The sequence below is a fragment of the Hippocampus zosterae genome, chromosome 12 (genome assembly GCF_025434085.1).
Source record: "Hippocampus zosterae strain Florida chromosome 12, ASM2543408v3, whole genome shotgun sequence".
Taxonomy (NCBI): Eukaryota; Metazoa; Chordata; class Actinopteri; order Syngnathiformes; family Syngnathidae; genus Hippocampus; species Hippocampus zosterae.
Window position 1 is genome coordinate 13,182,422 of NC_067462.1, and position 10,686 is coordinate 13,193,107.

Below are 10,686 nucleotides of genomic sequence, written 5' to 3' on the forward strand. Positions count from 1 at the left end.
TTACTGTGTTTATATGGCTTCTCTCACCTCTTCCCACAGTACACTAACGTACCGTATTTTTCGGATTATACATCGCTCCGGATTAGAAATCGCACCAGCCAAAAAATGCATAATTAAGAAGGAAAAAACATATATAAGTCGCACTGGAGTATAAATCGCATTTTGGGGGTAATAAAACCATCAATGTCATTCCAAATCACTAAATCCAATGAAATCTTCATCCTCTGTATCACTTTAAAACAACTCCACCAACTCTTGAGGTAGAAGATGCAGCGCTTCCTCTTCTACATCACTTACTTCAGACTCATCGTGGTTTTATCAACACAGGTCTAGAGCGGCCTCTTGCGGTTTAATGTGAAAATATGTGAAATGACATAATAATGTGTTAATAATTTCACGCATAAATAGCTCCAGAGTATAAGTCGCACCCCCAGCCAAACTATAAAAAAACTGCAACTTAACTCCGGAAAATACGGTATGTAACTGACGACTACGAATTCCCCATACGTGAACACGAGAGTGTTATGGGACATCTCCCGATGATGTCACACATACTTCCAAATGGCAGAGTCCTCAGCTCTTGCCATTGGAATGAAGAGGAAAGAAGCCCTTCTATGTTGACCAGCGGTGAGCATTCACGGACTTCTAGACATTTTTTGATGGCCCAAACATGTTGTACCTTCCATGAAATGAAACTTCATAGCCTCTGTCTAGGCAGTACAGGCTTTTTTTTTGTTCCAATTAGATGTCAGCTTTTATGTGTTGCCATATGAATGTAATTTTCCCAAGGCCTCCAGAATCCTGAGTGCGGTCTTCAAACACACACACACACACACACACACACAAACACACACACACACACACGTTAGAAATGGCTGTCTTCTTTAAACCAACCAGATTTTTGACTCAGCACTCTGAGGAGTCACGAAAATCGATGACAAACTTCAGGACGACATTACTGATTTGACCCTGTAGGAATATCGGGGACAAACGTATCCCGTAGTCCATTTTGAGTTGTCTTGACGCGCCGTAGTCCATGTAATGTGACATACACAATGACTGATGGTGAGGCGTCTGGGACGCTTCACAACCGCGACGATGAAAGTCTGGCATGTCAGAATTTGTGTTCGTCTTGCCGCATAGTGTAAGATGTCCTACGTCCTCCTTCCATCGGTTCTTCGGTGCTGACCAATAGGAAGACAGTGTCCTCATACTTATGATGACAGCGTGGACGTGGTGCAGACAGTCACAATGCAGTGTTTCAAACGTTACTTCATCAAAAGGGAAAATACAGTAAAAGTATAGGTATCATTTAAACTCACTTTTAAAATTGTAAAGCTAGTGACTGATTAGCAAATGTGTTCTTAAACAAATTCGTAACATCAGGTTCGTTTGGGAGAATAGTTCATATCGCCCCTCCCCACTACCCAGGAATGGGTCCATACTCTCTTTTTTGCTTTTTGCCTTTTGTGAACATAGAAATAACGCAGATGAGATGCATTGGCTGATGAACTGACTTTTTAGTTATTCTGTTCAATGTTCAATCATTCTGTTTTGAAGCAGAAATTTGCTCAAGAGTCACACGGTAGGCTCCTCATTACATTTTGCTCAATTCCAGAAAGACTTCAACTTCAAACAAATATTAAATATACCTGTGAGGAAAAGTCTTTCCACAAACCAGATTTTGTAGGTTTGATTCGAAGGCTGTCCCGCGAGGAGTGGCTCTTACATCACCTTCATGCTCTTCATTGACAGGTTCCACTGGGTAAGGTAGTGATTTCTTTCCTGTAAATATAGAAAAATAATTTTTTGTGCTACATCAGGTGGCGCAAATCCCACATAATTTTTTAAATCACATTTTCAATTAAACTCAGTCAGAGTGACTCGTCCTATTCAGAGCAATTGTTTGTCTTTCAAAAACAGATGAACAAGAACAGACCTTTACCTCGTTATGTGTGCCAAAATAAGAACACATTCATATCCAATGAGTGTATGCGCAGGACTGATCATGTTTTTAGAATAAATAATTCCATTTGACTTTAATTATTTCAAGTGTTTTTTCTTGGAGGTCACTTGAGTTTCTTTTTCCAGCAATATTGTTGTGTTACAGTAATCCCATGATAATTATTTCTGTAGTTCCTCAGTGAAATGACTCACAGCGCTTGTGGCCTTTTAATTACTTAAAGCAATAATATGTAGCAATTTATTCTTAAAATAAAAGCTTCAAAGACATAGCTTATAATAAGGAGAATAGTGTCTCTGTCATTGTCATGGCAACCTATTTTGTGGTCTATGCCATTGCTTGGACAGCTCTCACGTAGCGTTCGCACAAATGTTTATGCCAAAGTTACTCTTCAAAATTGTATGTAGTGCTTGTTCAAACAATGCCACACACAAACATGATCAAACAACAAGCAAAATTATCATGTTTATTTCAAGACACGCTGTTACAATGCAGAGAAATTGAGTTACAGCTTCGCTGCTGTCGGTTCACAAATGCAACTTTTAGATAGTCTCCATGTACTGTTTATCCATATTTATTTCTTGAAATTAAATTCAATGTTACCTGTGGGGGGGAGCCTAGGAGCAAAAAAAAAAAAAAACAATCCGCCCCACCCAAAAAGAACAAAACCCTTCACTATTCCTCGGTGCTTACAAATATAGTTCATAATCATGCTTCGCCCCCTCCCCCCAAATTTTGCATGGACACGGACCTGAGAGGCCAATGCCCCCTCATTAAACAGCTGTCTCACCACAACACAGATCAATGCTATAAACTTCAGAACACATTGGCACATCAAATCACTTTAAATAGCATTCCCGTGAAACAGTGCAACTTGAGAAATTGTTTAGAATAAATGTGTAATGAATTTATTGATATGTTGCTCATGCCAGCTGGCATTTCTTGGAGCCACAAAGCGGTGAACCAGTGCGGTGGCATTGAAGTGGCGTTGAGGGATTGTGGCAATGCATGTTCTGAGTTATGCAGTTGACCAATCGCTGGGCTGGAACCTGGCAGCCGCATCACAGAGTGAGCCACTGATCAGTACCAGTCTTTGAGCAGGCCATCTCTCTTATTTGCTCTGTCTCGCCTTTTCTCCACTTTCTTGTGGTCTTTATTGCTGTTTTCTTTTCCGCTGTGTGTCTTTCTTCCTAGCACGTATTTGTGTTGGTAGGAAATGTGAGTCTTCCTCATTTCCATCCTTCTGTCCTTTTGAATTCACAGAATGTTTTTTTTCTGAATACTTGCTCGTTCCTTTGTCACAAGATTGAGAGATCTGTTTTTTTACTTGGGTGAAGTGTCCCGTGACATGCTGGAGATGCTATGTCTACCAGTTGGCCTGGGAACGTCACTGTACCCTCCTTGGAAGGAGAGAAAGTGGCTAGAGACAGGAGTCTGGGTGTTTACACTGCAGCCCCTACAACTGGAGCAAAAGAAAATTGAGGTAGAATATCCAGATACAAAACGGTTAATAAAAACTAGACTTTGCTCAGTTGGATTATTTATTTTCTTGTACAGCCACTACTTAACCATGTAGAACCCTCTAATTTGAAGCTCAATCATAACTCAAAGGCAACCACGTCAACTAGGTTTTTAAGTCTTATGTCTCTTCCGAATAACATAAGAACAATGACTGTTCAGAAGTTCCGAGTGTTAGCTATCCGTAGTGTTCGGCAAACACCATTAAACAAGGAGGGATGTGGTGTCCTTGAATACATTATATTCTCGTATCGTGTGTTGAACCCCTGGGTCATTGGTAGTGTAGCGGTCCCACGCAGAAAGTACGGGCTCACTTTCCTATTTGACACCCCCGTACACACAGCTGCAGTGAATTATGGACTATAAACTGAACTCGTTCAAATGTGTGAACGGAACGTTGAACTAGTTTGCATGGAAAATAAACTACTGCTAGTAATATTATATCAGGCCCGATTTGACCGGGGTGGGGGTTCAGGTGGTGGTGTGATTGGCTGACAAGCTGTCCAGGGTGTGAATCGCCTCTTGCCCAAATTCAGCTAAGATGTGCTCCTGCTCACAAATGACCCTAATGAGGAAAGGTTGGATGGATGAATACCCCCATTTGCTCAAATCTAGAACAAGCCCAGAAATATATTTCTCACCCTCTATAAATTCTGAAATTCTGGTCAACTTTTGCACTCGAGGAAATGCAACGACGCTAAAGAAAAGACCGTATTGGCCCGAATGTAAGACGACCCTGATTATAAGATGACCTTCTCTTTTTCAAGACTCAGGTTTGAAAAAATATTTTTTGAACACCAAATAAATGTTTGTACCGAAAATAATTACATGAGTAAATGATTATCCCCGGGCCTGCGTGGGTTTTCTCCGGGTGCTCCGGTTTCCTCCCACATTCCAAAAACATGCGTGGCAGGCTGATTGAACACTCTAAATTGTCCCTAGGTGTGAGTGTGAGAGTGGATGGTTGTTCGTCTCTGTGTGCCCTGTGATTGGCTGGCAACCGATTCAGGGTGTCCCCCGCCTACTGCCCGAAGACGGCTGGGATATGCTCCAGCACCCCCGCGACCCTAGTGAGGATCAAGCGGCTCGGAAGATGAATGAATGAATAAATGATTATCACAATATATTGGAGAGAAAAAAGCATGTTATTTTGCCTCATTCAAATCTTAATATCCAAACATTTAAATATGTAAACTAAAGTGCAATCACATTCGTAAATGAATGGCTTCTGATTTTTGAAATGGAAATTATATCATAACTTCTCCTCAGCTGCCGGTTAACCTGGCCTATCTTCGCCCCACTTTTCTCCAGATCGTCGCTATGTTTCTCTTCCTACAGATCTCCTATTATTTTCTTCTCTTTTCTTTCTTACCACTAGTTTTTATTTTTCTCCTTTGTGCTACAGCTATTTTTATTTTTATTCTTTGTGACAGTGGTTCGCTTTGGCCTGGGGAGTCAAATTCAGCATTCGCTTCAATGATATATGGCGCCATCTAGCGTCGTGAATGGGTATAATGTCTAGACCCCGAATATAAGACGACCCCCACTTTTTCAGTTTTATTTCAATGCAAAAAACACCGTCTTATATTCGGGCCAATACGGTCGTCGAGTTCGCACACTATAATGACCAAGCAATGTTCATTTCAAGATATGATGTTATAAAATCGTCGGATCGTGTCAGCATCTGTATCCAACATATGAGAGCCCAGTGCCTTTTTGTCAACTCTTTAACCTACATACTCTTGCACCATCGCATACGCCTCAATGCCTTTGTACGTCAATCTGTCCATGCGCTATTTTTGTTTTACTTCTTTGCATCCCTGCACTCATCTCCCACTCCTTGTCAATTGTCAACCCCCACTTCTCTCCCTGTTTTCTGACCAAGGTTCCTTAGCCCAGCTGGCATGGCTTTCCTCGCGGTGTAGTAAAATATAAATATAATAAGGACGTTTTTGAGCTGGTGAATCCATTCTGAGCGGAGAAACATCACCACAGAGCCCACAGATGTGGCACACACTCAGGAGAGCAAAAGAGCGAGTTAGAGAGAGTGGGGTGGGGGTGGAGTGGGGGCAAGAGGAAGAGTGGGAGAATGAAACCTCAATTGACATGAAAAGAACATTGACTACATTATTGTTGGCCTGAACTAACTGTTGTGCTTGTTATTACGGAACCTCATACAAATCTTCATATATGTGTGCAGGTTCGAAAGATTCTTCTCAGACCCAACCCAAAAATCTCCTATTTTGGGACTTTTCGCATGTAATTATTAATATGGGATTCAAGTGCATTAAGAAGTAGTAATTTGTGTGCAGCTGGCTAGTGTTTGTACTCCCAGCAATCACTACAACAACTCCTTGTGTCAATCTGCACAGCCAGACATTTTCTAGGGAATAAGCTTATGACCTGCCGTCTTGACGGCATGCATGAAAGCTTAACCACGGATATATGACTGTGTGTGTGCGTGTGTGTGTGTGTGTGTGTGTGTGTGTGTGTGTGTGTCCGCGCGCGTGTGTGCATGTTTTCATGTGCTTGGTATCACAGCAGAATGAACTTCAGTCCCTTGGCCCAGCTTTTTTGTTTGCTTTAGCCATCTGGTGGCTAGCCTTACCCGCTAACTCTGAGCCACATTTAGTCTACTTTTATATCATCCTGCTTTTACTTTCCCTTTAGCCAACTGTATTACATTGAGCTAGCCTTAACACGAATGGCACTGATGTTTTGCTTTACTGTTGGTAGTACGGTTTTGTGGTTTCTACTGGCTTTCTCAAAAGGCAAAAAAAATAATAACGTATGCGCAGAGGTCCGACGTTCACCAGTTAAGATTTGTGTTTTCAGAGTGGACATCCAGTAAAACTTTATCCACATGTCTTGGAAGAGCAAGACTTTTGAGATCTCTGGCCGGGCCACTCCAAATGCTTAGAGGCCCTGTGTATAAAGATGTAGTTTTAGGTGTTTATTGTGGTCAGGGGTTGGGCCTTGGAGTGTGTGGAGGGACAAAAAAGGGAAGGAGGAGGAGGAAGAGGGATGGTGGTTTTAGCCACCAGCTGCTGTTACCTTGAGCATAACGTCCTTTAACCCCCATTACAACAATCTGCCACAAGCCACAAACACGCTAGCTACTACTGCCTGCAAAACAACCCAAAGTCACTTGTTTACCAGATAATGTGCCATGCAGTCACTCACACCCCGAAAAGCTCCACACTTACGCCCTAATTTTTCCGATGCGTCCCACATTGCCCTGTTTAATTTGGTCCACGCTGCTCTCGTTTTCTTTCGCACTCCGTCTTGTTTACTTTGCTGCTTCTTCAACATTTCCTTTCATTTCTTTTTTCCTCGGTCAAAATCGGTGTTGGTTACAGCCCTGGGTATGCGTGGGTAACCCTAGTGCCCATGTAAAGGCCCTCTTCGATGTCTCATTGGGCTCCAGCGCCAGTGGATAAAAGTCAAAAGAGATTACGGGCCTGGCACCCATCTTCCTCTGTCCTGCCACTGTGGCCTCTTATTTTCTGGAGAAAATTAATAACTTTAACAAACATCAATGAGAAAGCAGACTGATGCTGGTTGTTATTTTTTTTCCTGTGCGTGTGAGTGTGACCATGTGAATGTGCACTGTGAACACATGCCTTGGATATGCGTGGGTTTGCGTGTGCATTTGTGGGCCTGCATGAGTGCTGGAGCTCATACCTTCAAGAATGTGATCCATAGCAGTAATATTGAAGGAGTCCGTCCAAAGAGGCACACGAAAAAGAAACCAAGCCAGGAAGCCGGGCACAATCTGGTTTTGTCTGGTGGGATTGTTTCCTCCATGAAAGAGCGTGGCGTCTTGAGGCGAAGACAAGTTGGGAGACGGACGGATGAAAGGAAGGAAGGATGGATGAGAAAATGTGACCACTTCTGAAGCATTGTCGACAGCCGCGCTGAATAGGCAGCGTGCCTGGCTGGAGCCACGCCTGTATTTATGATCTTCAAAGGAAGGATGGCACACACACAAGCACACACTCACGCACAGCCCACTAAATGTGATAGTCGCAGGAAAACATGTGGTTGAGCAAATGTGGATACTCACAAATTTGCATATAGTTGCTGCTGTTGCATGCGTGCGGTTGAACGCATGAGCACACTAGCGCGGGAATGCTCAAATATCAGTGGCTCTGCAGTTGCGCATGTCATTCGAAATGCCGCATGTGTTTACTGTGGAAGTGGAAATACACTTACAGGATGTGGACATTGCGTATCATGAAACAAAGGTTAACCCAGGGCAAGGAACCATTGTTGAATGTATGTTATGCTATCTGTCCGTGTCTGACCTGTAAACTGACAAATCTGATCAACTGAGCCAGTTGTCATTTAAATACACTGATCAACAATTGATACACAAGTTTCGAACCATGCAACGCAACCGTGCTGAAAGGCTGAACGCCTTTGACGATACCTGAATAGATCAGGCCACTAAAGAACTAACAGCGGTCCATGTGGAAAGTTGGGTGCTTGTCGGCAAAGTACTCACGTGTCTCTGCTCAACGGTACAATTGACTATCTTAAAAATGCACATCCTATTCACAATGTTACCAAAACAGTAACTTATCACACAATAAGGTCAAACTTTCTCTTCCCTGTGTTCCCTGTGTCTCGTGAAATCATTCAAAGTATCTTTTTTTTGTAAGTCTCACTTCCAATAAATCTTTTGGCTACACACAAAGACTAACACCCCCGCACATTTATTTACAAGTAAGTCCAATACAAAGCGAGACAAATCTGAGACATTCAAGGTCTCCTTTAGATTCGGAAATTCCACAATCCAAAACAAACTTGTTTTCTTTCACATGCTATGCCACAAGGAGAACACTCATTGACCAAACCAATAATCATATTTGAACATGATTCAATCGCACATTGTTGCTAATTATTCTTTTTAGCTTTCTTCATAACTCTTCTAAAAATTCTAGTTTAACATTCGGGCATGACATATAAAATGTATGCGATCCATTCAAAGTGCTCCTTAAGTGTTACACTATTTCAACACGATCACCAACTTGGTCTCTGCTTCCCTTCGGTGCAGCCTGAAGCCCACCGTCATGATTTACAAACTGTAATCTTAACAACAGCAGGAAAGCAATTTGTCCTCATGGATCACTGATTAAGTGGCGGTGAATGAATTTATGGTTGTGCTTCTTGCACTGGAGCAGCAAAAGTGCATCTTTGTCTGCAGCGACTTCTGTAGCCAGACCCTGGGTCTCCAAAGCAATAATTACTTCTAAGATTATATATGAGAGCCTTACCCTCACAAAGCTGGAAGCAACTCAAAGGAAACACTAACACCTTTATGACAAAGTTTGATTTCCTCAGCCAGCGTGTATGGGCCTTTGCTGGAAAGTTCTACACAAGTGTCAGTTGATGTTCTATTTCAGCTCAAAAGTAAACACGGTTATGTTTGGTAGTTTGCCGTTTATGTGAATCTCTCTTTGTTGTCTGCTCTCCATCAAGCAACATGAAACGTAGCAGTGCTGCTAAAATACTTTACGGTGTTGACGCTCGCAAATAATAAAACATAAAGTGTGTGCACATTCAGTCTTGTGCACAGTTCAGCTCATTCAAAGGAGGTGGCCAGAGAAACTGGGGGGAGACCGCTGAATTTCTGCAGGTAAATATTTGAGGAGCTAATTTCGAGGGGTTGTGTTTGCTGGTGTTAAAAAACAAGTGTGTTAAAATGTGTTATTTGTGTTTGCAGGGATGTGTGTGTGGGTGTGTGCACAGTTAATCTAGATTACTGTATTACTTCGAATGATTGTCGGGGCTATTTGAGCTAATTTGTTCAGGAAAAGAGACAATCGAGGTTTCAGGTAGTCAGCCAGTGACCACATGATATGTTGCACCTAAAATTTGGATAATTTGTTCAGCAAACCTTCAGGCCTGCTTCCTGTTCACGCTACTCACCTTTGACCTTTTGGCACATTATCATGAAATCTTCAAGAATTTGTCAACATTTAACCCCTCTACAACTTGTGCTACACTGGAGCAGGGGCCAACAAAGTGCACCCGGGACCACTTTGAGATTTGTGTGCCTTGCTCAAGAGGACCATTAGCCCTCTTGGTTGAACGCTGGTTGGACTTGCCCCCTTAGTTCTGCCTGAGCCTCAACTTTGGACAATTCCATACATACCATTTGGGGAATCAGACTACCTGCAAAAAAAAAGGCAAATATGAACATCACCATAACAATACCAATACCATGTAATGCACAGATTCCCCCAAATGCCTGTCTGCGTGTTCACCTATATCTGATGGATTTTAGCGGATGTCACAATTGATGCCATGTATGTTAAATCTTGAGCATCCCCACCACAAAGTTGGATAATCTTGTGCTTCCAACTTTATGAAAACAATTTGGGGCTGGCCCTTTCTGTCCAAGCATGGCTTTGCCTCAGTCTATGGTCTAAAGGAGGAGATCGGTGGGAAACCTACTGGATGGACTATAAGAACCTCTTTCAGGTTCAACATCAGTCATCTCTGGCCCTTACAAATGGTTTTGCCAGATAAACTGACAACAATTCTCACAGAGCCCCTCCAACATTGTTTTGAGTCTTACTGGAAGACGGTAAATTGTTCTGTATTTACCCGGTATTCATAAACATGGGACATAATTGTGGCTTTAGTTGTTGTTTTTGGTGTTGTTGCAAATTTTGGCTTGTACCATCAGAGGTCGCCCCAGAGGGTCACTTTCATTATTGATTGATTGATTGATAGATTTAGTTAATTAGGTAATTAATTAATTACTTATTTTTATGAGGCCCTTCTTGATGCAACCCACTTGTTTTTGGTTTTTTTTCATCCTGAAAATTGGGGTACCTGCCTGGGAATTAAACCCATGCAATCTGCACAAAAGGCAGCAGCGTGTAACACGACAACACCAGTACAATTTCTAAAAAATAGTTTATTCCAGGGAAATCTATCCACTCAATTTCTACAGCGCATACCCTCATCAGAGATGGAGTTGATCGCTGTCTTTGGGCGAGAGGCAGGGTACACCCGGCAGATTGCTGTAGCCAGTTGCAAGACTCAGGTGGACAAACAACCAGTCCCACTTACCCACATGGACAATTTCTCTCTCATGCATGTTTTTTTTTAACTAACGCATAAGAAGGATGACATCCAAAACTGTACACACCAAGATTCAAACTCGGAACCTTGGAACTGTGAAGCAGAAA

General features: G+C 42.3%; 1 long non-coding RNA gene across 1 annotated transcript; it reads right to left on the reverse strand.

Annotated features, from left to right (window-relative positions):
* Positions 1-1,555: 1,555 nt before the first annotated feature.
* LOC127611573 (uncharacterized) lies at positions 1,556-9,667 on the reverse strand. Its single transcript, XR_007965377.1, has 4 exons — positions 9,416-9,667; positions 7,548-7,672; positions 7,166-7,303; positions 1,556-1,785 (listed from the first exon to the last, which is right to left on the reverse strand). It is a non-coding gene; the product is annotated as an uncharacterized LOC127611573 (long non-coding RNA).
* Between the last annotated feature and the right edge of the window lie 1,019 nt (positions 9,668-10,686).